The sequence below is a fragment of the Sciurus vulgaris genome (genome assembly GCF_902686455.1).
Source record: "Sciurus vulgaris genome assembly, chromosome: 6".
In the NCBI taxonomy this organism is placed as follows: Eukaryota; Metazoa; Chordata; class Mammalia; order Rodentia; family Sciuridae; genus Sciurus; species Sciurus vulgaris.
Window position 1 is genome coordinate 135,133,561 of NC_136466.1, and position 13,702 is coordinate 135,147,262.

At 41.8% G+C, this 13,702-nt stretch overlaps 1 long non-coding RNA gene across 1 annotated transcript in view; it reads left to right on the forward strand.

The window, feature by feature from the left end:
• The first annotated feature begins 3,957 nt into the window (after window positions 1-3,957).
• The window catches only part of LOC306664249, a 28,390-nt gene continuing 18,645 nt past the window's right edge, over window positions 3,958-13,702 (forward strand). Inside the window, exon 1 of the long non-coding RNA XR_013764684.1 lies at window positions 3,958-4,068. This is a non-coding gene — a long non-coding RNA (uncharacterized lncRNA). The remainder of the gene's footprint in view (window positions 4,069-13,702) is intronic.

Genomic DNA, 13,702 nt, shown 5'->3' on the forward strand with positions numbered 1-13,702 from the left:
CACAAGGTGACTTGGTCACATCTAAGGCCCCCTACCATGGCAAGTTCCTGGCATTCCCTGATTCTAGGCAAAGAGAAGAAGGATGGTTTGAGTCCGTTTGGTCCTAGCCCAGGAGATTACTTCACAGAGGGAAGAGTGCTCAGGTTTTCTGCATCCTTGGAGGCTTAGCCTGGACTCTGATCAGCTGCACAGTTAAATGGAGTGTGCCAGAGACAAGGTATGGACATATTGCCAGAGGGCATTGCCCTTTTGAGTGGAGTTGGTGGAGTGGGAACTGCTTCTGCTTTCTGGGTCATAGTTTCTGTTCTGAGCTTTTGTTGCAAATTTATCTTTCCAGCATGCTCTTTCCCTATTTCCTTCTTCTCTTACCTTGTAACACACCTTGCATTGAATGGAGGTCCCCACAGACCTCTGTACCCCTCATATGAGAGCCACCAATGACTGGGGGAGGACATAGTTGGGGCGGGGGGAGAAAGGGATAGGTCTCCGAGTTACACTCAAATGGATTCTCCTTTTGGCCATTGCGCGCCACATTCTTCTCTTGCTTGGAGACTCGCTTGTGTTAAAGAAGCCTTATCCTTCCCAGCACTCTTGGCCTTGATGCCTGAATGCAGGGCACAGTGCAGGGGCTTACCTACATCTAAGCCTTTCTGCACTCAGCTATACAACCCCAATAGTAGAACTTTTTCCTCAAGCCTGTGTCCTATCTATGGGTTGCTCTCTGAGGGCCCAGAAAGTGGTAAAAGTAACCATTTGTTGAATGTCTAAGTTCAAGGCATTTTAGTAATAAATAAGATAGGGTAGATAATAAATCAGACAGGCAATCAGGATAATGGATTCCAGAAAGGCTTTTCTGAATGTAAAGGCCACTCCATGAAATTTATCTGTAGAAACATTGCAAACATTCCAGTTGATCTTGTGCCTGGAGTAGTGGGAACATAGAAACAGGAGTGGAGGCCGGGGCCAGACCTGAATAGAGGCTCCAGAAAAGTTCAAACTCAAGGGCTAAAAGGGCATAGCCAATCAGAAGGTCACAAACTGAACCTGCTATCAGGTCCACTCTTGCCCAGAGAGAGAGAGAGAGGTCTGCTTCTTTTCTTCTCCCTTAAATAAATCCTACTTCTTTCACTCCCACCTTCCACTGCCCATGGGTTTTATTCTTCAAATCTGCGAGACAAGAACCTGGAAGGAAATCTGTTGTGAGCTGGTGGGACTGCTGCGACCCTGGTGGGCAAAGCTTGCCACTGAGAACTGAGCACACCTCTGCCCTCATGGAGAACCCACCTTTGCTGGCCGTAACTCAGGGAGCTGATGCTGGCAGGCCTTTGCCTGCTGTGATGGGCTTTCTTGGCTTCAGAGGCCTGTGATTTATGTAGACCCAACCTACTGGCAATGGTGGTTATTTAACTGAAATGATTCCTCCTCACCCTATTTTTCAGCTAGTCTTAGTCCATTTACGTCTGAGGGAAGTGTTGCTCAGAGAGTTTAGGTGAACTGCCCCAAGTTATCCAGCTAGTAATAGGCCGAGCCAACATTTACAGTCAGTTTTCTTGATTGCCATTTTAAGGTCATTTATCATGACTGTGCTTTCTCAGCTAAGAATTAAAGTACATTCTTTGCACACAGGGGGCCCTCTCACAGAATATTTGAAGTCATGGTCATCTCGAATGAACTGGGAGACATGACTGTGACTTCCTAGTTCACAATGGCTTCTTTCCCTATCTCACACATGCTCCACTTTGGTCAGACTCCATTAGCCATTAGGAAGGAAGCAAGGTGATGAACTAAGTCAAAGCAATCAGCCTGCTTTCTCTGCCCAGCTGGTTTATGTCTTGTTTTCCTCTGTAGTATGAGAAGCGAAAGTCCTCAAATTACGAACTGTTTCAAGAATTTTCCTTACCACTGTTTGTTCTCAGGTAGAGTTTGGGTACATGAGATTGCTCCTTTGCGAAGCACTCTTTTATTCCTCTTGAGTAAGGAAGTTAAAATCCCAATTTTTCTGATGTCACCACATGGATTCAAAACTTACTTCTGTCTGCATCCTTGCTAATGCTGCACCTTGTGATAGCCTGCCAACTTCTCTCTCCTCTTTATTAATAAGATTTACAAAAAAAATTTAAAAAAAAGGATGATAATTAACCCAAAAGGAATAGCTAATTGGTAAGGTTTCGGGTAGGGAGGATTTTCTGACTTCTCTAAAATCCCACACTGTAAGAACCCCACGAAAACCATGCCAGACACGGGAAATCACATAAGGGAGTTTATTAAGCAAACAGAGTGTCTCCCTGCAGGGTAAGAGAGAAAATGAGAGGAAAAGAGAAAGGGTGTGCACTAGAGAGAGTGGCAAAGGGAGGAGGAGAGAGAAAGGGAGTAGGAGAGAGAAAGCATGAGAAAAGATGGCAGGGAAGCTATCCTTAAGCAGTTGAATTCCACTGGGCTAACAGGGGACCAATAACAGAGAAGGATACTTGCAAGTGACTGATGAACCAATAGCTAGCTAGGATGTTCACAGACTGACAAGTAGTTGGGAGGTGGGGAAATGGCTGCAGTGGAAAGGGCAGGGAGAGCAGCTTTCAGACTGACAAGCTAGGTTGTGATGCAGCAGAAAGGGCAGTAGAGCAGCTTTGTATTACACCACACCTGGTTATCTTTTGGATTATACGTAAAGCAGACAACTCAGGCCTCAAAGGTTTAAAGTAATGACTTGTTACTTTGCTATATTAATTACTAATTAGAGTAACTTGCTCACCAATTGTGTTCACCAAGGTTGCCCTCCCTTGTCTGACTTCTTGTCACTGAGCTTCTGAAGACTGAGACCTATCCTGAGCAATTTCCTGTTTTTAGCTCAGGGTCAGGCTCTGACCCTACGGCTTTGCTTCCTCCTTCTTTGTGGCCTGAGGAAGAGGAAGAGTGATAACCCAGAGGTAAAAGAAATTGTGCCAAGTCCAGAGGCTTAGGTGGTTGGCTCAGCTCTTCTCACTGGGCCAGGGAGTGAATATTCTGAGTATAGATTCTGGTTCTTAAATGACTGAGAACCCTGGGGGCAGAAGAGAAGGATAGGAGGAAAGAGGAAATCCATTAAACTGAAGGATCTGGTAAAAGGTAATAAGGGTTGGAAAACCTGTGTTCCAGACCCAGTGAAGGTGGTGAAGAGTCACATGCATCCCAGGCACACTGGTCTACGAGGGTGCCCTCAAATCAGATGAGAGCTCTTTATTTTAATTTTACACCAAGTTACTGACTTTAGATTTGTTGATTGTCTCATGCATGAAGTACGCTATTTTTCTAAGGCATTTCTGTTATTTATTTATTTGCAGTATTGGGAATTGAATCCAGAGAGGCTCTACACTGAGCTACACCCCAGCCCTTTATATTATTATTATTATTTATTTTGAGAAGGGCTCAATAAGTTGCTCGGGCTGGCCACAACTACCTCAGCTCCCTGAGTAGTGGGAATTGTAGGCATGCACCATTGGGCCTGGTTGGTATTTATTTATTTAGGGACACCTGTTAACATGGGCAGGGACAAAGGGCTTGAGCACTTCACAGCCGACACCTAGGCATATTTACTCTCGTAAACCCCTGATATTAAACTCAGTTACAGGTACATGTGTTAGCTTGGTCAAATCTCTGAAATTGTCTCTTCCTATATTAAAGTGGGAGATAATACCTGCTTTGCCCCTGTTATAAGGTTGTTGTGAGGATTGAATGCACCAATAATTCTCATTTTTTTTCCAGCAGTTATCTATCAAGGGCCTGTTTTGTGCCATTGTCCTGCAAACTTTGGGGGTTCTGGTGGATAAGATAGACAAGGACCCTGCTATCAAGGCACTTACATCATAGCACATTCATTGCTCAGTTACAATCTTACCTGAAAATTCAATACATAAAATAAATAAAATGGAAATGAGAGCAGGGACTAAAGTTCTGCTTGCTTATCCCAATCCAAGCTGCCTAGTGAACTTTGGGAGATCTGTTTAAAAACTACATCAAAAGAAATATTTTCACACAGGCAAGAGGTACAAACTGAAAACTTGGTGACTCCCAGATTTGCAGAGAGTCTGCATGGTAAGCCGATGGTACTGCCGAGATCCTCTTGCTTGCTGGACTACCCACCTCCCAGATGTGCTGAGTGGTGGCCGCAGCGGCTCACAGCTTGCTCCTTCATTCAGATCTTTGTCCTGGGCTCTTGGGAACCTCCTTTTTCAGAGATGTTACAGGATACCTCCCTTCCTTGCCCAAAGTGGAACGCCTCAGAGCTCTTGAGGGATGGAGGCTGGACTTTGGTTGAGCCCTCATTGTTGACTTGCTTCTTTTTCTTTTCTCATTCCATGTGGGTTTCCCTGGGAATTCTCCCTTGTCAAAGCTTGTGCTCGCGAACCTCCATCTTGGAGTATGCTTCTAGGAGACACAACCCAAGACCTGGGTATCTTACCATTTATTCCTTATGGTTGATAAAAAGGACAAAAACAAAGAGAAAGGAGGGAAGGATGAAGAGAAAAGTGCCAACGACGATGTTACCAATTTCATCAATGCTCACTGATAAACCCCAACACTAAGATTCCCCACTATATGTTAACATTCCACAAACTTTAAAGTACCAGGCCAATGAGAACCCTGTATTAGTGGCCAGGAGAAACAGAATCGGGAACAGAGTAACTGCCTTTGGGCACTGGCTGTGCTTCTCCAGCTTTCACTCAGACCACTCCGTGAGCAGATGTAGCAATTTCAGGCTGCCCTCTGCACTGGCCTCATCCAGGTGTGTAGTGACATTGAGGATGCATCATTCTATCCACTCATCAAGGGCAGAGTAGGATTCTTATGAGAATGAGCAATGGGCAATTACAGAGTCTTAGAAAATTACCATTTCTGCTTTAAAAAAAATCCACTTGAATATTTGAAAATGTGTGGCTCCACTCATATTTTAGTTCCATGGGAAAAGGCAGAAGCATGTAAAAGTCATTTCATCTTTCACAAATTGTTTGAGGATAATGGTAGTGAAGACTGCACAGAACTACAATTTGTTCTTTGTCTGAAATCAATGTTGCTCATATTGCATCAGAAAATGTGGTATTTGTGTTACTTGTGCTTTGTCAGCTCTTGAGGTTAAGGAAGATCATGCAGGGTGGTTTTGAGCATGGCATTTAGTATAAGCTGAAAATCTTCTTGAACACATCTTTTTGAGAAGTCTTGAGAGACAAGTGTGAAATGTGTGTTAGTGTATGTGGGCATGACTGTGTGTATACAGTTGTCCCTTCATATCCATAGGTTCCCCTTGTGCGGCTTTGACCAACCAAATTGAAAATATTTTTAAAATATTGTGGATGTACTATAAATGTACAGACTTCTCTTGTCATTGTTCCCCAATAATACAGTATAACAAGTATTTACATAGCATATTAGGTCTTATAAGTAATCTAAAGATGTTTTAAAATATATGGAAGGATGAACATGGGTTATATGCAAGTTCTATGCCATTTTAGATAAGGGATTTGAGTGTTTTATGAATTTGAGTATTTGTGGAGGGTCTTAGAACCAATCACCCTTGCATATTTGAGGGACAACTGTATATGTGTGAGTGTATGTGTGCATGGACACGTATGTGAGCATTGTGTACATGTACATGTGTGAGTACATTTACATGTGTTGTGACTACACATCTGTGTTTGCATGAACATGTGAATATGCATGTAAGTATATTTGTAAAGAACTGAAGCCACCAAAACTCTAGCATGACTGTAGAGTGCTCCAGTCTTAAAGGGTGTCTAAACAGTGTGGAGTGAGCTTTCAGGTTGTTTCTTAGAAGTAAGCATACTGGGGTAGGGGTTCGTGGGTGACTTCTCATACAAGCCAGCAAGTTGCACAGGGGAGATTCAACATGAAGTCTGCTTTTCAAGTGTACTTCTGAAAAGACCTTTAAGATAGCTTTTATCTCTGAATTGTCAGCTAGGTATTTTCCTGAATTACTAATCTCATTGAAGAAAATTCTAGACATTTTCATAAATCATTATGTGTACACTCATTCATTAGGGTCCTGTCAAAAAACAGGGAAGAGAGTTTGTCACAAGGTAGAGTGAATATAGTTTAATAGATAATTTTTATCAGTGAAGGGCATAAATAAAACAAATGATGCTAAGGCATCCAGAGGGGAAGGAACCACAGAAGGGAGGTGAGGGAAAAGGAGGGAGTCATCACCAGTGAGTGAATGAGAGAGAGTAGCCATCAAAGGAGAAGTGCTGGCTGGTCTTAATGACCTTCAGCAGAGGGATGTGGCTACCACCAAACCAAAGCCAAACAGGAAGAGGCCTAATATTCCCCTCCTGCCTCCCTTCAATATCCTGCACATGCCTTCCACCTGCAAAAGTGACCAGGTGCTGAAGGCAAGGAGACTCCTAGGGATGCGGGCCAACACAGGTGTGAAAGGACAGAGAACACACACTGGTGCTCTGACGCGTGCAGGGTTTTGGTAGATACAAAGTGGTGAGCGAAGAGCAAAGTGAGCAAGTAGATGAGTGTGAGGGAGACTAGAGGCTAGCTTTTTTTTAGATCATTTTTTATCCATGCATTATAATTTTACATAGTAATGGGTTTTGTTGTTACATATTCATTTATGCCATTTTCATGTATATTCACGTGTGCAAATATATATTTATGCAAATATGTATATATAAATATATTTGGTCAGTTTCATTGCCCGGTACCTTCCCTCTCCTTCCTTCTTCCTTCCTGGTGGTCTTCTTCCTCTGCTCTACTGGTCTCCCTCCTATTTTCATGATGTCCTCCCCTCCTATGTTTTCCTTTTATCTCTCTCTAGTTTCCATTTTTGAAAGAAAACACATGACCCTTGACTTTCTGAGTCTGGCTTATTTGAAGCTTATCTTCTAATCACAACCCAGACTGTTACTGTCTTTTGTGGTGAAGACCAAATGACAGTTTTAAAATAGTGTAGAAAATGAAATCCTTATGCATGATATGACTTTTGTGCAACAATAACCTATTAACTCGAAATCTAATGATTTACAATATCATTCTTGTCCTTTCTCTGATAGCCTGTTAAAGAAATGCAAACCCTGATCCTTAAGTCATTCAGCAACCTGGTCTCCTTGTCAGTGCAAACCATTTACTAAGAGCATTAAAAGGACTTTATAGCACATAGCAGCAAAGAGGAACGGCATCCTCCTACACTTCACTGCTTCCCACGTGCCACATAAAACGTAACCTACTGTCATTTCAGAGGCTAAAACTGTATAAAACAGGATAAACCACAAAACATGATAGTACATACCATCAGCTACTTAAATTGTGAAACCTAAGTCAGAGATCCATGTGTTTGGCAACTGAGTAAACATCATGTGGTGTGTGTGTGTGTGTGTGTGTGTGTGTATATGTGTGATTTTAAACACTAAAAAATGACAAATGATGAGAGATGAATGGGTCCACTCTGGCAGTAGATTATTTCCTCCTCATGGCAGTTTCTACTATGGCAGGAGTGGATGTTCGAGAGGGTGCACCTGTCAACCTAAGACGGGAAGGGTAGGGCTCCTGTCACCTGGTCCTGGGAGCCTCCTAGGCTGAGGACTCTGTCAGAATGCAGATCCTGACTTGCTGGTTCTTTGACTCCCTGTGAGAGATCTCCAGTGAGAGGAGATGAGAAATGTCATCCTAATGGTGTAGCTCAAATTCAACTTCAAACTTCACTTAGTGAGAAAGAATGGAAAGAGATTCTTAATCGTAAAAAAAAAAAATGTGAGAAGAATGGGTTTTGGTTATAAAACATTTATAGATGTTTGAAAATACCAGCAAAAATGTGGACAGAATACCTGATAAAGATTGCAAGAGGCTGGAGGTAGCTCAGTGGTAGAGAGCTTGCCCAGCCTGTATGAGGCCCTATGTTTGATCCCCAGCACCAAAAAACAAAATACAAAAACACAACAAATTCCCGCCCCCCCGACACACCAAAAAAACCAAACCAAAACAAAACAAAACAAAACAAAAAAAACCCCAAAAACCTAGCCAAGGCATGTAAGACAAAAAGATCAAAAAGCTCTGTTTTGAACAGACTCTCCCGTTTTAACTTTGATTTTACAAACTGCTGTGTTTCTATTCAAAGATGGTGTTTTTAAAATGAGCAGTATAAACTAGTGCTCAGGCTGGGATGTGGGGGAAAGGGGCCTTAAAAGCTGGCAAACAATACATTGATACACACCATGTTAAACAAACAAATCAGCCGAGCCTGTGACAGTCACTGGATAGGGTTCAAAGGACAGTCCATTGGCCTTCCTCACTTTCATTTCTGGCAGCTCCCTGCGGAGAGAGGGACATCCTCCTCCTGGTAACTGGGGCATGACAAGAATGAAGTCCTCCATGTTCCCAAGAAAATATTTCAAAAGCCCATCCTAGTTTGCATTCTAGGGTTTCTTAGCAGGTAATCAGTGAGTTAGTATGTTGATAGTTTAAGGATTGCTGACATTTTCCCCCTGTGATTATGTAAATAGGACGTAGCTTTTTTATAATTTGGAGATTTAAAGTGTCAGTTTTATTAATGAAAAAACTGGATGGAAGAATTCTATTTGAATTAAATGCCCAAACATAGCTTCTTCTTTTTTTTTTTTTTTTCCTTCCTTTGAATTGAGTTAACACACTTAACTACTGGGAACTGTCAAAGAGCCAGTGGAAACTTGTCTGGGCCTGCCAGAGAGGCAGAGGGAGGGAGCCACTGCCTCTTGGCATAGGCAGGTGGGAAGAAAACGAGAGAGGACAGGCCTAGGAGGAGAAGGAGATGCAGGGCTCTCTGGTCTTCCTGCTCATAATTATCTTCATGCAGTGGCCCCACCATTAGAATAGAGGAGCAAATGTCCTCCTCCTTCCTGGACACACAATTCCTGCCTCTTTTCTGTAGCAGCCACACACACACCATTATGTCACACTGGGCTTGGATGCCTGCTCCACCAACGATTGATCTTCAGCTTTTCCCCTCTATTGATCTTATTTGTTGAATGGGGCCCTATAAATTAGACTGATAAAAGATAGAAGGAGAGAAGCAAATTTATTAACATGTGCCTCATGTATACACGAGAGTGCTTGATGATGAGTAACTCAGGGGGATGGTTAGAACTTGAACTCACATGGTACCTTAACAAAGAATAAGAATCTTTTAGAGAAGTAACAGCCAAAGGGAAAGGACTTGGAACTTCTAGGGCAGGCAGATTAGGGGAAGGTAAATAAATGTGGAGACTGATAGAAAATAAAATCTTGTCATGTAGATTCTTCTGGGACTTCTCTGAGCAGGTAAGAGTGTAGAGTCTCTGGTGATTAAGACTCTCCTGCTGTTCCTGGTAGAGATGGGGAGGGCAAAGAATTTTTGGTGGGTCTGTTTCTTCTTAAGTAGCTTCTGCTCAAAATAATCAATAATGCCAAAGTGGCATATTTTGGAATGACATATCATGCAACTTCCTCTGAAGGAACTTTTCGGTTTCCTCATCTATAAAAAGGAAACAAAATAGTCCTTAGGTATTCTGAGGATTCCTTGAGATAATCCATTCAAAGAACTCAGAACTGTGTCTAGCAAAGAACAGGCCCAGTTAATCCTGCCTAACATCACTGCTGCTCCAGCTGATGAAACCCTTTGGATTTCCCCAAGGTCCTTCAATCACTGACTTGGGGGTGAGGGAGGCCCTGGTGTAAACAGCTAAATAGGAAGCGGGATTAATAAAGAGGATTTATTAATAGAATCCTCTTCATTCTAGAATTTCTCGGAGATTGTGAGGCCGAGTGGCAACAGTTGGTTAGTTCTCCTGTCGTGTATAACTGATTAGAACAAATAAATTTAAAAAAGAAGAATCAAATATATTGTTGTCACAGAGGTGGTTCTTAGGCCTGCAGATCTGTAGTGGGCAATGTGAAAATAAAAGGAAAATTATGAGGCATTTCAAAATGGAATCTGGAGGCCATGAAGTGGGCAGGATTTACGCATCATTCCAACTCCTCCCTAGGAACGTGAACTCTGGTCTCCTCCACCCCATCTGGAACGACCAGAGCAAGCGGTCAATCGTACTGTACGCAGAGGCTTAAGATACATATCAGGAGATGTGTTTTATGGACAGTTCCATTCTGTTTGTAAGTTCTTTTCTTCTGTAGGTAATGTAAGCTCCCACTTCTGCCTTCTGCAGAATGCTGATTTAGAGCTGTCTGAATCATTGTCACTTGAATCACCATTCCTAAGACCCCAAGTGAAGTCGTTGGCATCCATTGACAGTGATAGGTAAGAAAGAAATTATTCATTCATGAACAGAGAGGAGAAAAGGATTAAAAAGTGAGGGAATACCCATCGGAGGCTAGGATTAAGCCAAACATCTTGATTTGCAGAGAAAGCTCATTTGGGCTTGACCTGAAGCTGAAGAAATGACTTTACTCAGGAAATGACTTCCTCAGGAAAACTGGGAAGTTAAGCATAAGGAAATGAGGCAGAATAGCAGGATTTTTGTGGGGAGACTATTGAATGGAAAGAGTTAAGGCCAGAGATCATGTGGCAAATTGCTGTCATCAAAAGCAAATATTTACTAAACTCTAGACGATTTTTATCTCATAGGCGGTTCACCCATGGACTTTGAAAAATACTGTTTACATGGAAAAACATGTTGGCTGAAAATTACAAGACGCCATTGTTTTTAGCAGGAGACTTCCTGCACTAAGCTGCACAGACCAGACTAAAAATCAAAATGAAGTCACTTAGACTGAGGTTCTTAAGTACTAAACAGAAACTGAGTTGTCATCTGACCTCAGAAACAAGGAAAGGAAGAGCATGACCAAGCTTCCTCAACAGGCTCTTTTTTTTTTTTTTTTTGGTGGTGCTGGGGATTGAACCCAGGGTCTTGTGCATGCGTGGCAAGTACTCTACCAACTGAGCTATATTCCCAACCCCTTAAATAAGCTCATTTTGATTGGTGTGATAATCTACTTTCCTTTGCTTTAATCTTTATCCCTTCTAATCCTTTTGAAAAGTAACCTGAAGTAATCCGATATTAACCCACCCATTATTTTTCTATTATCTATCTCTGTTTATACTTCAAAGGGAAAGTAACTTTGAAATGACCATCTGATTTTGATTTTTAGTTTCTGCTTTCCTCAACCTTTTTCTGTCTAAAATCTAACCTCTCTGCTCAGCCTATGAAAACACTTATTCTGTTTTTGAAATGAAGTGTTACCTATTGTAGAAATAAAATAAAACAAATTAAGATTTTTAAACCAAGTCATTATAATTTTATCCTTGGATAAAATCCATTTGTATAGCATGCTTACTACAATTTTCCAGATTATATCTAAAGCTTTTATATTCTAAGTGACTGACTGAGTAGGACATGCATGCAAAACCTGTGTTAAGGAGAAACATATTGGAGAAATTCTCCTTTATCTCCTGTGGCAAAGATAGTGCAATAACTTCACCAAGCCATGAACTTTGAATTCCTAAGTACTTCAGAAAAACACATTATCAGTGCTCTCCCATGTAGGTGGAATCATGTGACTAATTCTGGCTAACAGAATATTGGTCGAAGTGACAAGCTACGGAAACTTTCCAGATCTCTCTGACTTTCCTTTCCAGGAAGCAGAGCCATAGATGGAGGAGCCCTGATATCTGAGCCTTGGAAGAAGTCACCTGGGACTGTTGCCCGACCAGCATAGTAGTTTCAACTGGATGATAAATGAAACAGTTGTGTTAATCACTGAAATTTTAGAGTTGTTTGTTGTAAAAGCTGGTGTTAATGACTCTGATTAATATAGCCTCAGACAGCAAAACTGACCAAAGTTGAATCTACTATTAGAGTAACTGGAGGCATTTTAGAGAAGTAATTTATTTTGCCTTAGGATTTTGGAAGGTTCTGGTTACAATGCAAATAGAAAAGTGTAATACACTAAGCCTTCTAAATCCATGATGGCATTTGCTAATGTCAGAAACACATGGAAACACACAGTTTTCCATTCGTTCGTTCACTATCGAAGGAGTGCTTGTGAAGCGCTGGGCTGTGGCTAAATGCCAGTTAACTGACAGTTTGTTGGATTGATAATTTATGAAGGGCTTGTTTATTGGGTTGGAGACTTTTTTGGATCTAAATGAAAAACTTTCATTTTCTGGGGAACTCCTTACCTAGTTTTTATTTCTTGGTCACACTGGGAAGCACAGGGAAAGAATCCCTAAGTATGAACATTTGGAATCATTTTTTGTGGTACAAGTTGAGACTAACCTGTGGTTGAGAGACTCCGGGTTAGAAGAGGGGAGAATAGGGAGACTTCTTATACATCCCAATGCGGTGGTGGGAAAGGACTGTTTATTCGCTTACGTTAAGATGGCCAAGATAGCTCGGCATGGTGGCACACACCTGTAATCCCAGTGGATCGGGAGGCTGAGGCAGGAGGATAGTGAGTTCAAAGTTAGCTTCAGCAACTCAATGAGTCATGTCTCTAAATAAAATACAAAATGGGGCTGGTGATGTGGCTCAGGGGTGGAGTGCCCTGAGTTCGAACACCAGTGTCCAAAAAAAATGACTAAGATGGCAGTCAGGAGGACTTACAGAGAGCGTGGGGTTCCTTAGAATTTGATTATATTATAAGGTCTCCATGTCTAATAATTCCATTATTTATTAAAACAAACAAAAACAATGTGATTTTTGTAGAGATTTCTCCTACCTAAACAGAACTCCTTGAAAATTGATCAAAAGTAGATGAAGATTCTGAATAATAAGAAGAGTGGTTGAAGAAGAATTTAAAACCCTATGTGAACAAATTTGATATTTATAGAAAGAGAAAACCATCTTTAATGAATAGAATCACTTGAGTGGCCCTGGCGTAACTATGGAAAGTTGAGACTAGACTGTATTGATACCCTGAGAAAGGGCAATAGAACCTTTTTTATTTGATGGAGAGAGTCCCTTCTTTCATGTGCAGAGTGCTGGAGATGAGGAGACCAATTACCTAAGGAGATCAGTCTTTCCAAATAAGAAAGGAGGGGATTGTCCAATACTTGTTCCCTGAGGGTAGATTTGGGAAGCCTGTCAGAATGAACTGAAGCTGTTGACAGGAGAGTTCAGCATGGGCCTCAAAGCAGACCTTTCCAGGATGACAGGGGACTCAATGCAAGGATCTAAGGATTTGGGAGACTCACTGGTTTCAGGGCGGTAGATATTCAAAGATGGAACCTGCCTGGATGACATAGTTAGACTGGTGTGGTTTCTAGTCATTGCAGGAAAAATAGTGGGCATCTGAGTCTGCACAGGAGTGCTGAAATCTTGGAACTTTAACCCAGAACAGGGAACAAGCCATCATTAGAGGAGCAGGGCCAAGGGTGGCAGTGGTGCTAGTGGACTGATGAAAATGTCCAATTCTCACGCTGTCTTTCATCACTTGATTCTTACAAGCCCCTGTGTTGGACAATTGGGTATCTGTCTTGTGGGAGGGGGAGGAGCCAGTGTTCAAGAGCCATAGGGACATGAAGTGCATATAAAAATTGAAGCAATTAAATGATAGGGAAAAAAGAAGTCATTTTTACCTGGAATAATTAGTGGGAGGTCATACAGACTACTAATGTCTTGAGTGTCTGTCTCTAAAGGGACAGTGGGGAGGGAGGTAAGCCCCTGAATACGTACATTAAGGGAATAAGGACTTGCTTATTGCTGCTTTGGTGAAACAGTTAAACGAATTGGGCACAGAA